At 50.4% G+C, this 15518-nt stretch overlaps 1 protein-coding gene across 1 annotated transcript in view; it reads right to left on the bottom strand.

Annotated features, from left to right (window-relative positions):
• The window catches only part of LOC132591072 (dicarboxylate carrier SLC25A8), a 30903-nt gene extending 19575 nt beyond the window's left edge, over positions 1-11328 (bottom strand). The window contains exon 1 of the mRNA XM_060263959.1: positions 11175-11328. The gene's annotated coding sequence lies outside the window, so the exon portion shown is untranslated. The remainder of the gene's footprint in view (positions 1-11174) is intronic.
• Positions 11329-15518: the final 4190 nt, after the last annotated feature.

Below are 15518 nucleotides of genomic sequence, written 5' to 3'. Positions count from 1 at the left end.
AAGAATACAGAGCATCACTGCCCTAGACATAAGAACATAAGAGAAGCCATGCTGGATCAGGCCAATGGCCCATCCAGTCCAGCACTCTGTGACACAGAGTAGCCAAAAACACCAGGTGACATCAGGAGGTTCACCAGTGGGGCCAGGACACTAGAACCCCTCCCATTGTGCCCCCGCCCCAAGCACCAAGAATACAGAACACCACTGCCCTAAACATAACATAAGAGAAGCCACGTTGGATCAGGCCAATGGCCCATCCAGTCCAGCACTCTGTGACACACAGTGGCCAAAAACACCAGGTGCCATCAGGAGGTCCAGCAGTAGGGCCAGGACACTAGAAGACCTCCCATTGTGCCCCCCACAAGCACCAAGAATACAGAGCATCACTGCCCTAGACATAAGAACATCAGAGAAGCCATGTTGGATCAGACCAATGGCCCATCCAGTCCAACATTCTGTGACACACAGTGGCCAAAAACACCAGATGCCATCAGGAGGTCCACCAGTGGGGCCAGCACACTAGAAGCCCTCCAACTGTGCCCCCCTCCCAAGCACAAAGAATACAGAGCATCACTGCCCCAGACATAAGAACATAAGAGAAGCCATGTTGGATCAGGCCAATGACCCATCCAGTACAACACATTGTGTCACACAGCGGCCAAAACCCAAGGGCCATCAGGAGGTCCACTGGTGGGGCCAGAACTCCAGAAGCCCTCCTAACTGTTGCCCCCAAGCACCAATACGACAGAATCACTGCCGCATATATAAGAACGAAGTTGTGTTAGATCAGGCCAGTGGCCCCTCCAGTCCAACACTCTGTCACACAGTGGCCAAAACTCAAGGACCACATGTTGAAGCTGACTATGCTTGCAGCTGCCACCACTTCCTGCAGCAGTGAATTCCACATGTTAATTACAACAGATGCTACAGGGAACACAGGAAATGTGCAGGAAATGACCGCATCACTGTTTTAATCAATCCCAACCCCCACAGACCTAATTAGAATCTTTTCTGTAGGTCAGTCTTAGCTGAGAACAGGAAACAACAAAAAGGTACAGACAGGTATCGGTATGCCACTGAAAGGACTGACCAAAGGAAAAGTTCAACAATGCCAATGTATCCCTATGGCTGCTATCTAGGAGATATGAGTCAACAGTGTGACGCGGTGGCTAAAAAGGCAAATGCAATATTGGGCTGTATCAACAGAAGTACAGTGTCCAGAGGGGGTGATGTGATGGTATCGCTTTACTCTGCTCTGGTGAGGCCTCACCTGGAGTCTTGTGTTCAGTTTTGGGCACCACATTTTAAGAAGGATCTAGACAAGCTGGAACGGGTCCAGAGGAGGGCGACAAAGATGGTGAGGGGTCTGGAGACCAAGACCTATGAGGGAAGGTTGAAGGAGCTGGGGATGTTTAGCCTGGAGAGGAGGCGGCTGAGAGGTGATAGGATCACCATCTTCAAGTACTTGAAGGGTTGTCCTATAGAGGATGAGGGGTCTGGAGACCAAGTCCTATGAGGAAAGGCTGAAGGAGCTGGGGATGTTTAGCCTGGAGAGGAGGCGGCTGAGAGGTGATAGGATCACCATCTTCAAGTTCTTGAAGGACTGTCCTATAGAGGATGGCGTGGAATTGTTTTCTGTGGCCCCAGAAGGTAGGACCAGAACCAACGGGTTGAAATTAAATCAAAAGAGTTTCCGGCTCAACATTAGGAAGAACTTCCTGACCGTTAGAGCGGTTCCTCAGTGGAACAGGCTTCCTCGGGAGGTGGTGGGCTCTCCTTCCTTGGAGGTTTTTAAGCAGAGGCTGGATGGCCATCTGACAGCAATGAGGATCCTGTGAAGTTAGGGGGAGGTGTCTGTGAGTTTAGAGCGGTTCCTCAGTGGAACAGGCTTCCTCGGGAGGTGGTGGGCTCTCCTTCCTTGGAGGTTTTTAAGCAGAGGCTGGATGGCCATCTGACAGCAATGAGGATCCTGTGAATTTAGGGGGAGGTGTCTGTGAGTTTAGAGCGGTTCCTCAGTGGAACAGGCTTCCTCGGGAGGTGGTGGGCTCTCCTTCCTTGGAGGTTTTTAAACAGAAGCTAGATGGCCATAGACAGTGATGAAGATCCTGTGAATTTAGGGGGAGGTGAGTTTCCTGCATTGTGCAAGGGGTTGGACTAGATGACCCTGGAGGTCCCTTCCAACTCTATGATTCTATGATTACTCAGGAGGCGGTGGGCTCTCCTTCCTTGGAGGTTTTTAAGCAGAGGCTGGATGGCCATCTGACAGCAATGAAGATCCTGTGAATTTAGGGGGAGGTGTCTGTGAGTTTCCTGCATTGTGCAGGGGGTTGGACTAGATGACCCTGAAGGTCCCTTTCAACTCTATGATTCTAGAAGTGCTCAGCATCCAGAAACCAATACTGGGAATCAGCCATACTACCAAGGCTGGTCTGAATGCAATGGAGTTAGACCAAGCAGATGTGGGTTCAAATCCTTAGTCCTGAACACCACCAGCTGATTGAAGATCTGTCACTCTCTCAGCCTGGTCTACCAGGCAGGGTTCTCATGAAATGGCCATGGAGACTGCAATATATTCTATGTTGGGCTGCCCTTGAAAACAGCTCGGAAGCTTCAGTTGGTGCAGAACGCAGCAGCCAAGATGTTGAGTGGAGTGGGCCACAGGGACGGCCATCACTCCAGTCTTCATCTGGTCTGACCCAGCAGGGCTCTTCTGATGTTCTTCTGAGGGGAAGGCCTCAGCCTCTCTGCTCTGCTGTTGGTCCTCCAAAGGAATTGGCCGGCCACTGTGTGAGACAGGAGGCTGGACTAGATAGACCCTCACTGGTCTGATCCAGCAGGGCTCTTCTGAGGTTCTTCTCAGGGGAAGGCCTCGGCCTCTCTACCCTGTTGTTGGCCCTCCAGAGGAACTGATTGGCCACTGTGTGAGACAGGAGGCTGGACTAGATGGACCCTCACTGGTCTGATCCAGCAGGGCTCTTCTGAGGTTCTTCTCAGGGGAAGGCCTCGGCCTCTCTACCCTGTTGTTGGCCCTCCAGAGGAACTGATTGGCCACTGTGTGAGACAGGAGGCTGGACTAGATGGACCCTCCCTGGTCTGATCCAGCAGGGCTCTTCTGAGGTTCTTCTCAGGGGAAGGCCTCGGCCTCTCTACCCTGTTGTTGGCCCTCCAGAGGATCTGGCTGGCCACTGTGTGAGACAGGAGGCTGGACTAGATGGACCCTCACTGGTCTGACCCAGCAGGGCTCTTCTGATGTTCTCCTCAGGGGAAGGCCTCAGCCTCTCTGCCCTGTTGTCGGCCCTCCAGAGGAACTGGCTGGCCACTGTGAGAGATGGGATGTTGGACTAGATGGACCACTGAAGGGCTTTCACTTAGAGGAGGGCAGGGAGCTGTTCCTATTGGCAGCAGAGAACAGGAGTTGCTATAACGGGTTTAAATTAAGGGCAGGAAGGTACCAGCTGGATATTAGAAAAAACTTTTTGATTGTCAGAGTTGTTCAACAGTGACAGACATGCTTATATAACTTCATCCATTTAGTTAATCTTTGGTACTGCTGTGTAGGACCTTTTATGGAAGCAGGGACTCCTTTGCCTATTAGGGCACACCCCCCCTGATGTAGCCAATCCTCCAAGCGTTTACGGAGGCCCTGTAAGCTCCTGGAGGACTGGCGACATCAGAGGGGTGTGGCCTAATATGCAAAGGAGTTCCTGCTACAAAAAAATCCCAGGTTGTGCGCATCAAGAAATCTACAGTCTGAGACCAAATGAGCCCGTTAGGGGAGGGCGGGATATAAATCTGACAAAATAAATAAATGTTACAACACTTCAGCATATGCAGCACGAACCTTGTACTGGGGGAGTCAGGGGCTGAGAAGTCATCAGTATTCTGTGGGCTGCCAAGAAAACCCAACCTTCTTTCCGCAAGACTAATGAAGAGACCCCCACCCACCCCCGAATGATCTTCCTCTTTCAGTTTGCACTACCTTTTTTTGGTTGTCACGTTTGCTGACTTATGGCAACCCCGTGGAGTTCTTAAGGCATGAGATGAGCAAAGGTGGTTAGCCGTTACCTGCCTCTGCGTGACAACTCTGGACTTCCTCGGTCGTCTCCCACCCAAGGACTAACCGGGTCGACCCTGCGTAACTTCCTTTCTCTCTTTCAATCCTCTCTCCCCATCTTTTTTCTGTCTCCCCATTCCTTTATTTCTCTTTCTCTCATTTTTCTCTCTCTGCCTCTCTTTCTTCATCTCTTTCTGCGTTTGTTTGTCTCTGTGTCTCTCTCTCTTTCTCTCTCACTGTCTTTCTGTCTGCTGTTCTTCCTTTCTCAGTCCCTCTCTCTTTCTGTCTTAGTCTCTCTCTTTTTCTCTCTCTCTGTCCATGTCTTTCTGTCTCTTTTCTTTTTTCTGTCTCTTTTTCTTTCTTTCTTTCTCTTTCTTTCTTTCTCTCTCTCTCTCCCTGTGTGTCTGTCTTTTCTTTATTTCTTTTCTTTCCGACTCTCTTCTTGTCTTTCTTAGTCTCTTTCTGTGTCTTTCTCTCACTGTCTTTCTGTCTGCTGTTCTTTCTTCCTTTCTCAGTTCCTTTTTCTCGCTCTCTGTCCATGTCTTTCTGTCTCTTTTCTTTTCTTTTCTGTCTCTTTTTCTTTCTTTCTCTCTCTCTCTCCCTGTGTGTCTGCCTGTCTTTTCTTTATTTCTTTTCTTTCCGACTCTCTTCTTGTCTTTCTTAGTCTCCTTCTGTGTCTTTCCCTCTTTCTGTCTTTGTTTCTCTCTCTCTTTCCATATTTTCCCCCTTTGGCGCCTAACACCTTCCGCTCACCCACAGAATACCACTTCTGTCTTCCAAATTATTCCCAGTTAAAGTCTAGCCTGGGCCACCCAGATCAGGGCAAGAGATGAACGGTTTGCCCTTGCCCGCCTCTCCGTAGCGACCCTGAATTTCCCTGGCATTCTCCCAGGTAACCCTACTTAGTTCTGAGATTTGCTGATCTTTCGCCCGACCTCAATTTCGCCTTGCCTGGAAGCTTCACCTGCAGATGTCCCACCCACGGCCTTCCCCGCTGTGATTCCCTGGCTCTCCCAAACCACACCCGCAATTAAAACCTTCTTCTCACCCCTTCTGTTGCCAGTTATATCTCAGCAACACAAACATCTGTTAACAGACCACAGCCCCGCCTGGGAGAACGTGTGACTCAGCTGGATTCCTGTTCACTGCTGACCTGATTTCAGATTTCAAAAGCGCCAGTGGGAAGAACTAACCGCATGCACTGTTTTGCATCCACACAAGCCTAAAGAAGAACAACAGCATCGAGGATACTCCTCAGCGTGGAAATGAACATCCCAGTGTACTGTTTCCATTCAGGAAATTGCAATCACTGAGGGAAGCGGTTTGTGGAAAATAAAAGCTTCATATCACTGCGTCAGCGGCAACTGTTCTCAGGTGGCAAAGAAACAAGCCGACATGAAAACCAAGCCTACCTCACAGGGGTGTTGTGTGGCTGAAACGCCATCCCGAACTCCTGTGAAAGGGTGGAGTATTATACATGTACAGACCAATGTATCTTGAATGCACCTGAAGTTCTTATGCTGAATCAGACCGTACTATCACAGTCCGTACGGCCTACCAATATTCCCTCTAAGCTGCAGAGTCTTGTGAGCAAAAATTTCAACTTTGTGAGCTACTGGCATTGAAGTTGCGACCTACTGCATAAATTATTGTGCTCTGGGGCCAATTTTCCTGAACTATGACAAAAATGTGTGAGTTGGAGGCTAAAAACCTGTGAGCTAGCTCACGCTAACTCAGCTTAGTGGGAACACTGCTTGTGAGCAAAAATTCTACTTTGATTGTGACCAACTGGCATTAAAGAAGACAAAGAAGATAGAAGATATTGGATTTACATCCCGCCCTCCACTCTGAAGAGTCTCAGAGCAGCTCACAATCTCCTTTATCTCCCTCCCCCACAACAGACACCCTGTGAGGTGGGTGGAGCTGAGAGAGCTCTCACAGCAGCTGCCCTTTCAAGGACAACCTCTGCCAGAGCTATGGCTGACCCAAGGCCATTCCAGCAGCTGCAAGTGGAGGAGTGGGGGAATCAAACCCGGTTCTCCCAGATAAGAGAGCTATGGCTGACCTGAGGCCATTCCAGCAGGTGCAAGTGGAGGAGTGGGGCATCAAACCCGGTTCTCCCAGATAAGAGAGCTATGGCTGACCTGAGGCCATTCCAGCAGGTGCAAGTGGAGGAGTGGGGAATCCAACCCGGTTCTCCCAGATAAGAGAGCTCTGGCTGACCCAAGGCCATTCCAGCAGCTGCAAGTGGAGGAGTGGGGAATCAAACCCGGTTCTCTCAGATAAGAATCCACACACTTAACCACTACACCAAGCTGTGAGCTAGTGCATAAATTAGTTTGTTCTGGGGCCATTTTTCCGGAGCGGAGACCAAAATGTGTGAGCCAGAGGCTAAAAAACTATGAGCTAGCTCATACTAACGCAGCTTAGAGGGAACACTGCTGTCTAATCTATTCAGACTGGCAACACCTCTCCAGGGTCTCAGGCAGAGGGTCAGCCAGAGCTCTCTTTTCTGGGAGAACCAGGTTGGATTCCCACTCCTCCACTGGCAGCTGCTGGAATGGCCTTGGGTCAGCCAGAGCTCTCTTATCTGGGAGAACTGGGTTTGATTCCCCCCTCCTTCACTTGCAGCTGCTGGAATGGTCTTGGGTCAGCCAGAGCTCTCTTATCTGGGAGAACTGGGTTTGATTCCCCACTCCTCCACTTGCAGCTGCTGGAATGGCCTTGGGTCAGCCAGAGCTCTCTTATCTGGGAGAACTGGGTTTGATTCCCCACTCCTTCACTTGCAGCTGCTGGAATGGCCTTGGGTCAGCCATAGCTCTGGCAGAGCTGTCCTTGAAAGCGCAGTTTCTGGGTGAGCTCTCTAGGTGTTTGTTGCGGGGAAGGAAGACAAGATTCTGAGCTACTCTGAGATTCAGAGTGGAGGGTGGAATATAAATCCAACATTGTCTTCTTCAGTTCTGTCGAGTCTCTAGATGCCCAGGAAAAATCCACCCACGGGTCAAGGGCCACGTCAGAATTTCTGCTTTCTGCCGCCACATTCGACACAAGCCAAGCTTGCAGCACGCACAGCTATTCCACTGCAGCCGCTTGTGTTCAAAGATAATGTGTCATGGAAGAGCTCCTCAGAGTTCCCATTCCGTTTCTAGAACGGAGTCAGCAATTTTAACGGGAATCCAGCTGAGTCACACGTTGCTCACGCAAGCACTGCAGTTTTCCACAGAGGCAATCGGCAGGTTTACCGTCAACTGTGCGCTAGTAAGACAAAAGCACGTGGGATGACTTCCAACCGATCGATCCCTTCTATACCAAGACTCCCACAAATTGTAGCAGCAACCTCCGCCTGGGCTGTTACGTAGACTGAAGCCATGGAGCGGCCTTAGCAGCAAGACGTTCACATTACCTCATTTGCCTCACCAAATCCACCCTCACTTCTTTCTACAACGCCTTGTGCTATCGGTGGGTGAAGAAGAAGACGACGACAACATTGGATTTATATCCCGCTTTCCACTCAGAGTGGCTCACAATCTCCTTTCCCTTCCTCCCCCACAACAGACACCTGTGAGGTAGATGAAGATATTGGATTTATATCCCGCCCTCCACTCCGAAGAGTCTCAGAGCGGCTCACAATCTCCTTTCCCTTCCTCCCCCACAACAGACACCCTGTGAGGTAGATGAAGATATTGGATTTATATCCCGCCCTCCACTCCGAAGAGTCTCAGAGCGGCTCACAATCTCCTTTCCCTTCCTCCCCCACAACAGACACCCTGTGAGGTAGATGAAGATATTGGATTTATATCCCGCCCTCCACTCCGAAGAGTCTCAGAGCAGCTCACAATCTCCTTTCCCTTCCTCCCCCACAACAGACACCCTGTGAGGTAGATGAAGACATTGGATTTATATCCCGCCCTCCACTCCGAAGAGTCTCAGAGCGGCTCACAATCTCCTTTCCCTTCCTCCCCCCCACAACAGACACCCAGTGAAGTAGATGAAGATATTGGATTTATATCCCACCCTGCACTCTGAAGAGTCTCAGAGCGGCTCACAATCTCCTTTCCCTTCCTCCCCCACAACAGACACCCTGCGAGGTGGGTGGGGCTGAGAGGGCTCTCACAGCAGCTGCCCTTTCAAGGACAACCTCTGCCAGACCTATGGCTGACCCAAGGCCATTCCAGCAGCTGCAAGTGGCGGAGTGAGGAATCAAACCCAATTCTCCCAGATAAGAGTCCGCACACTTAACCACTACACCAAACTGGGTCTCATCAGTCTCACTGCTCTGAGTGGAGAGAGGAATATAAATCCAATGTCATTTCTTCTTCATTCATCACAGCAGCCATTTTGTGGTGCAGAGTACAGGGTTTGTTTTTTGGGGGGTGGGTGGGGGGGGGAAGGAATTCACATGCATACAATGGAATCACTCCACGTGTATGTCCGTGGTGGAAAATCACATTTTAACCAAGCCTCCCTCTCTCAATATCTATCGGGGCTCCCCCATATAGTGCCCATGAGCACTGATAACACCGCTTTCCTGGTGCCAGCCAAGGGCTCTTACAAAGTGAGTGGTGCCTAGGGTTGCCAATCCCCAGGTGGGGGCAGGGGACCCCCTGGTTTGGAGGCCCTCCCCCCACTTCAGGGTCATCAGAAAGTGAGGTAAGGGAATGGAAATGCCTGCTGGGCACTCCATTATTCCCCATGGAGACTGATTCCCATAAGGTATAATGGATAATTTATTTATTTATTTATTTATTTTCTTTCTCTCCCGCCCTCCCCACCAAAGCAGGCTCAGGGGGGCTTACACTTGGAGGCAACAAGGCCAACAAGATAAAACAAGATAAAACCTAAGTGCATCATAACTAAAACATATAAAACAGTTAAAACATTTGCGGGTATCTGGGGCTTTTTTTGGGGGGGGGGGCTGTTTTTTGAGGTAAAGTCACAATTTTGAGGTAAAATTTCAGCATCCAGTGACTCTCCTCAAAATACCCTCCAAGTTTCAAAAAGATTGGACCAGGGGGTCTAATTCTCTGAGCCCCCAAAGAAGGTGCCCCTGTCCTTCATTGTTTCCAATGGAGGGAAGGCGTTTAAAAGGTGAGCGGTCCCTTTAAATGGGAGGGCCAGAACTCCCTTTGGAGTTCAATCATGCTTGTCACAACCTTGCTTCTGGCTCCGCCCCCAAAGTCTCCTGGCTCCACCCTCAAAGCCCCCAGATACTTCTTGAATTGGACTTGGCAACCCTGGGCCAGAGAGGCCCGGCGGGCCTTTTGATTGCCCACTGGAGAGCTGATTTATTTAAAAACTCTGCTTTGCCAACAGCTGCCTCCACAGCGCACACAGTTTCACTCGGCGACTGAGGGTAAGCTGCGGCAGCCATTTTGTGGCTGGCTCCGCCTCCCACGGCAGCCATTTTGTGGCTGTGCTCACTGCCCTATTTAATGGTTTATTCAATTTATATCCTGCCCTCCCCGCCAAAGCCAGAATGCCAAAAGTTGGGGACTTCTAACACATAAATATTTAACAACTATCCAGGGCTTTTTTTGTAGCAGGAACTCCTTTGCCTATTAGGCCACACCCTCTGATGTAGCCAATCCTCCTGGAGCTTACATAGACCCTATACTAAGAGCCCTGTAAGCTCTTGGAGGATTGGCTACATCAGGGGGACGTGGCCTAATATTAGGGCTTTTTTGGTAGAAGGAACTCCTTTGCGTATTAGGCCATGCCCCCTGATGTAGCCAATCCTCCTGGAGCTTACAGTAGGCCCTGAACAGAAGGCTCTGTAAGCTCTTGGAGGATTGGCTACATCAGGGGGTGTGTGGCCTAATATGCAAAGGAGTTCCTGCTACCAAAAAAGCCCTATACCTTTGGGAATCTTTCTGTAGTCTAGAGAACATTTCTAAGCTCAGACTTCCAGCATAATACAGTGGTCTACAGGCCAGCAGCTGATGGCACCACCTTTACTTATTCATGAACACCCATGAAGCTGTCAAAGATTTCAGGTTTTCACGGCTGGTAACATCATTAGGGTTTGTAGAATCTTTCGGGCTCAAGTGCCGTGTTCTACTGGAGAAAGTTTTTCTTCGCAGCCGAGAACGAAACATCTGGAAGAAAAACTTTCTCCAGTAAAACACGGCACTTGAGCCCGAAAGATTCTACAAACCCTAACCCATGAAGCTGCTTTCTACTGAACCAGACCCTTGGTCTATCAAGGGCAACATTTAGGCTTGCCAATCCCCAGGTCCCAGCGGGGGTTCTTCCGCTTTCCCAGGCTCCTTCCCGCCCCCAGTCAGCTGGCCGGCAGGGGAAGCCCCGCCCCCACAGCCACCATGTGACTTTCCCCCTCCGGAGGCTTCAGTCTCCGATTGAAAGGCTTCCTCTTGGGATGGGTGTCTGTGTTACTTTGAAGAAGTCGGCAGCAACTCGTGAGTAGAGAAGCCAATCCCTCGCTTCAGAGTGGCCAGAAACAGGGGGGGGGGGATGTCTGCTGGGCACTTCATTATTCCCTATGTGGAGATCGAGTCTCATAGGGTATAATGGGGATTTGATCTGGAGGTATCGGGGGCTCTGGGGGGACTGCTTTTTGAGGCAGAGGCACCAAATTTTCAGTATAGCATCTAGTGCCTCTCCCCAAAATATCCCCCCAAGTTTCAAAACGATTGGACCAGGGGATCCAATTCTATGAGTCTCAAAAGAAGGTGCCCTTATCCTTCATTATTTCCTATGGAAGGAAAGCATTTTAAAAGGTGTGCTGTCCCTTTAAATGTGATGGCCACTCCCTTGGAGTTCAATTATGCTTATCACACCCTTGCTCCTGGCTCCGCCCCCAATGTCTCCTGGCTCCACCCCCAAAGTCCCCAGATATTTCTTGAATTGGACTTGGCAACCCTAGCAACATTGTCTACTCAGACCGGCAGCTTTCCCATCACCTTCTGCCTGGCCCTACGTATACTTTCAAGGGTATCTTCAGGACTAGAAACTTGCTCGGTTTAAGAAAAGAGCAAGCCTTAAATTCTGGGAGCTAACTTGGCACCCAATATGGCATTTTCCTCTGGACCGGTACAGAATTCCATCGTGCCAGCTATACTCCAGGAACCTTACTCAATCTACACCAAAAAGCTGTCGTTACCTTATTCAAGTACGTGAGGGTGGCAGCGGTGTAATCAGGATTCTCTAAAGGCGTCCCGTTCGTCGAAGTTGTTCAACACCACCGCGGCACGACTCCCCCTGCTGGCCATAGAAAGAGCGGCTGAAAGACGACACCGAATAATCATAATACTTATCCTGCAGAGACAAAAAGGGGGAAAGAGAGTTTGTTTGAATACAGGGCAGCAATTCAGCTTTTTAATATAGTCAGTTTGGTGCGGTGGTTTAAGTGTGAGGACTCTTATCTGGGAGAACCAGGTTTGATTCCCCACTCCTCCACTTGCACCTGATGGAATGGCCTTGGGTCAGTCACAGCTATTGCAGGAGTTGTCCTTGAAAGGGCAGCTGCTGTGAGAGCCCTCTCAGCCCCGCCCACTTCACAGGGTGTCTGTTGTGGGGGGAAAAGATATAGGCGATTGTAAGCCGCTCTGAGTCTCTGATTCAGAGAGAATCACAGAATAGAATCATAGAGTTGGAAGGGACCTCTAGGGTGATCTAGTCCAACCCCCTGCACAATGCAGGAAACTCACAAACACTTCCCCCTAAATTCACAGGATCTTTACTGGAGCCCTAAATATTTGGAATAGCTATGAGGTGCAGGGTTAATTGCTCAGGCTATGGACTCTGTGTTAGTGTTAGGTTACAGCATGGAGTCAGTTTGGTCAACGCAGACAGAAAGAAAGTTACAAGTTCTGACATAGTCTTCTGTTGATACAGCCCAAAATTGCATTTGCCTTTTTAGCCACCGCATCACACTGTTAACTCATGTTCAGCGTATGATCCACTAAGACCCCTAGATCCTCTTCGCACATACGACTGCTAAGAAGGGCGGGGTATAAATACGCAGTCTTTTTCTTCTGTTCTTCAATTCCAAGATTACAAAAGAATGCAGCGTCAGACTTCTGTGATATCGGCTAATGCCGAGAAAGTCTTATCTCACCATCCCACGGAGCGATTTGCATGAGAAACCTCCATGGTTTAATGCACTCCGCTCCCGTACGCTTCGAAAGAAACCAGTTCAGACTAGCAGGGAAGAGGGAAAGGCTTTCAAAATAGCCAGAGCAAGCAAAGTACATCAGGAAACACCTAATCTTTCCATCAATTCCTAGATAAGGATAGCTGAACTTCACAACTAGATCACATTTGGAGGACAAGCCCAGAGAGAGCCCTTCGTGGGCGGATAATCCTCTGTTGTCTTGTGCAAGTCAGAGAGCTGCTCTTGAAACCTGTTATGCTGTCCTCTGAAGCCACGGACAGTAAATTAGGACAAGGGTGGCCCAACTGCGGCTCGGTTGCCACATGTGGCTCTTTCACACACATTGCGTAGCTCTCAAAGCCCCCAACCCCCAGTCGGCCAGCTTGGAAAAGGCATTTAAAATTAAAGCTGCTTTCTTTCCACTTCTCCCTCCGTCACCTGCCTTCCTTCGTGGCTCTCAAACATCTGAGGTTCACGTCTTGCGGCTCTCAAACATTTATTCTACGTGGCTCTTGCATTAAGCAAGTTTGGCCACCCCTGAATTAGAAGATTACAAACAAAAGATCCCTCTTCCAAGGATGTCACAGAAGGTAAAACAAAGTTTGAGTCCAGTGGCAAGAACAAAATCTGAATCTAAGTCCAACAAAGACTTATACCAAAACCAAGGAAGTTTTATTCTTTCTCTTCCTCCCCCGCAACAGACACCCTGTGAGGTAGGTGGGGCTGAGAGGGCTCTCACAGCAGCTGCCCTTTCAAGGACAACTCCTACGAGAGCTATGGCTGACCCAAGGCCATTCCAGCGTCTGCAAGTGGAGAAGATGATGATATTGGATTGATATCCCACCCTACACTCTGAATCTCAGAGTGGCTCACAATCTTCTTCATCTTGCTCCCCAACAACAGACGCCCTGTGAGATGGGTGGGGTTGAGAGAGCTCTCCCAGCAGCTGCCCTTTCAAGGACAACCTCTGCCAGAGCTATGGCTGACCTAAGACCATTCCAGCAGGTGCAAGTGGAGGAGTGGGGAATCAAACCCGGTTCTCCCAGATAAGAGCGCTCTGGCTGACCCAAGAGGGCTCACAGCAGCTGCCCTTTCAAGGACAACCTCTGCTATAGCTATGGCTAACCCAAGGCCATTCCAGCAGCTGCAAGTGGAGGAGTGGGGAATCAAACCCGGTTCTCCCAGAGAAGAGAGCTACGGCTGACCCAAGGCCATTCCAGCAGCTACAAGTGGAGGAGTGGGGAATCAAACCCGGTTCTCCCAGATAAGAGAGCTATGGCTGACCCAAGGCCATTCCAGCAGCTGCAAGTGGAGGAGTGGGGAATCAAACCCGGTTCTCCCAGATAAGAGAGCTCTGGCTGACCCAAGGCCATCCCAGCAGGTGCAAGTGGAGGAGTGGGGAATCAAACCCAGTTCTCCCGGATAAGAGTCTGTACACGTAACGGCTACACCAAACTGAGAGCCACAAGATATGAGCATCGGATGTTGGAGGGAGAGAGGGAAGGAAGGCAAACAGGTGAGGGAGAGAAGGGGGAGGAGTGGAAAGAAAGCCACTTTAAATTCACTCTCCAAGCTGCCAGCTGGCTTGGCTTGGAGAAGTGATTTAAAGAGAGAAATGTCTTCTCCAAGCCAACGGACAGAGTGGTGGGGGTTTCAAGAGCCACACGATATGTGAAAAAGCCACATGTGGTTCCTGAGCCACAGTTTGGCCACTACTGCCCTAGAGTCCCCCCTCCAAAGCAGCCCTTTTCTCCAGGGGAACTGACCTCTGTAGTCTGGAGATGAGCTGGAATTCCAGGGGATCCCCAGGCCTCACCTACCTCCCGAGGAAAAGGGCAATTGGAAGAATCCACAGCCTCTTTGTAGGTGCTCTTTGATAAGTTTGCTAAGCACCTTCCTTTCCCTGGGCTCTCAAATCTACCTGTCTGAGATGCACCCAGGTGGAGAGCCAGTTTGGTGTAGTGGCTAAGTGCGCGGACTCTTATCTGGGAGAACTGGGTTTGATTCCCCACTCCTCCACTTGCACCTGCTGGAATGGCCTTGGGTCAGCCATAGCCCTCTTATCTGGGAGAACCGGGTTTGATTCCCCACTCCTCCGCTTGCAGCTGCTGGAATGGCCTTGGGTCAGCCATAGCCCTCTTATCTGGGAGAACCGGGTTTGATTCCCCACTCCTCCGCTTGCACCTGCTGGAATGGCCTTGGGTCAGCCATAGCTCTCTTATCTGGGAGAACCGGGTTTGATTCCCCACTCCTCCGCTTGCAGCTGCTGGAATGGCCTTGGGTCAGCCAGAGCTCTCTTCTCTGGGAGAACCGGGTTTGATTCCCCACTCCTCCGCTTGCAGCTGCTGGAATGGCCTTGGGTCAGCCAGAGCTCTCTTCTCTGGGAGAACCGGGTTTGATTCCCCACTCCTCCGCTTGCAGCTGCTGGAATGGCCTTGGGTCAGCCATAGCTCTCTTATCTGGGAGAACTGGGTTTGATTCCCCACTCCTCCACTTGCACCTCCTGGAATGGCCTTGGGTCAGCCAGAGCTCTCTTATCTGGGAGAACCGGGTTTGATTCCCCACTCCTCCGCTTGCAGCTGCTGGAATGGCCTTGGGTCAGCCATAGCTCTCTTATCTGGGAGGACTGGGTTTGATTCCCCACTCCTCCGCTTGCAGCTGCTGGAATGGCCTTGGGTCAGCTAGAGCTCTCTTATCTGGGAGAACCGGGTTGGATTCCCCACTCCTCCACTTTCAGCTGCTGGAATGGCCTTGGGTCAGCCATAGCTCTCTTATCTGTGGGAACCGGGTTTGATTCCCCACTCCTCCACTTGCAGCTGCTGGAATGGCCTTGGGTTAGCCATAGCTATAGCAGAGGTTGTCCTTGAAAGGGCAGCTGCTGTGAGCCCTCTCAGCCCCACCCACCTCACAGGGTGCCTGTTGTGGAGGGAGAAGACATAGGAGATTGTAAGCCGCTCTGAGTCTCTGATTCAGGTATAAATCTGCAATTCTTAAGAACATAAGAGAAGCCATGTTAGATCAAGCCAGTGGCCCATCCAGTCCAACACTCTGTGTCACACAGTGGCCCAAAAAAAAATTATATATATATATATGACATCTGACATTTATTCTGTGGGGCTCTTACATTATGTAAGTTTGCCCACCGCTGCTCAAGGGCATTGTGCCCCACTGGAGTCCCTGCTCTTCCCACATTTCACCCTCATATCTCCAGGAGTTTCCCAACCTGATCTGGCCACGCTAGAAGGTGCTGCTCAGCACACAGAATTGGGGAGAAGATAGATGAGAAGGAATAAATAGCAAGAGATAAGGTAGGGCTATGCAATGGCGGGGGAGGAGGAAGGGAACGCAGGA

This window comes from Heteronotia binoei, unplaced genomic scaffold (assembly GCF_032191835.1).
Source record: "Heteronotia binoei isolate CCM8104 ecotype False Entrance Well unplaced genomic scaffold, APGP_CSIRO_Hbin_v1 ptg001496l, whole genome shotgun sequence".
Taxonomy (NCBI): Eukaryota; Metazoa; Chordata; class Lepidosauria; order Squamata; family Gekkonidae; genus Heteronotia; species Heteronotia binoei.
The sequence above is the reverse complement of the archived record's forward strand: the minus strand, read 5'-3'. Positions and strand labels throughout refer to the sequence as shown.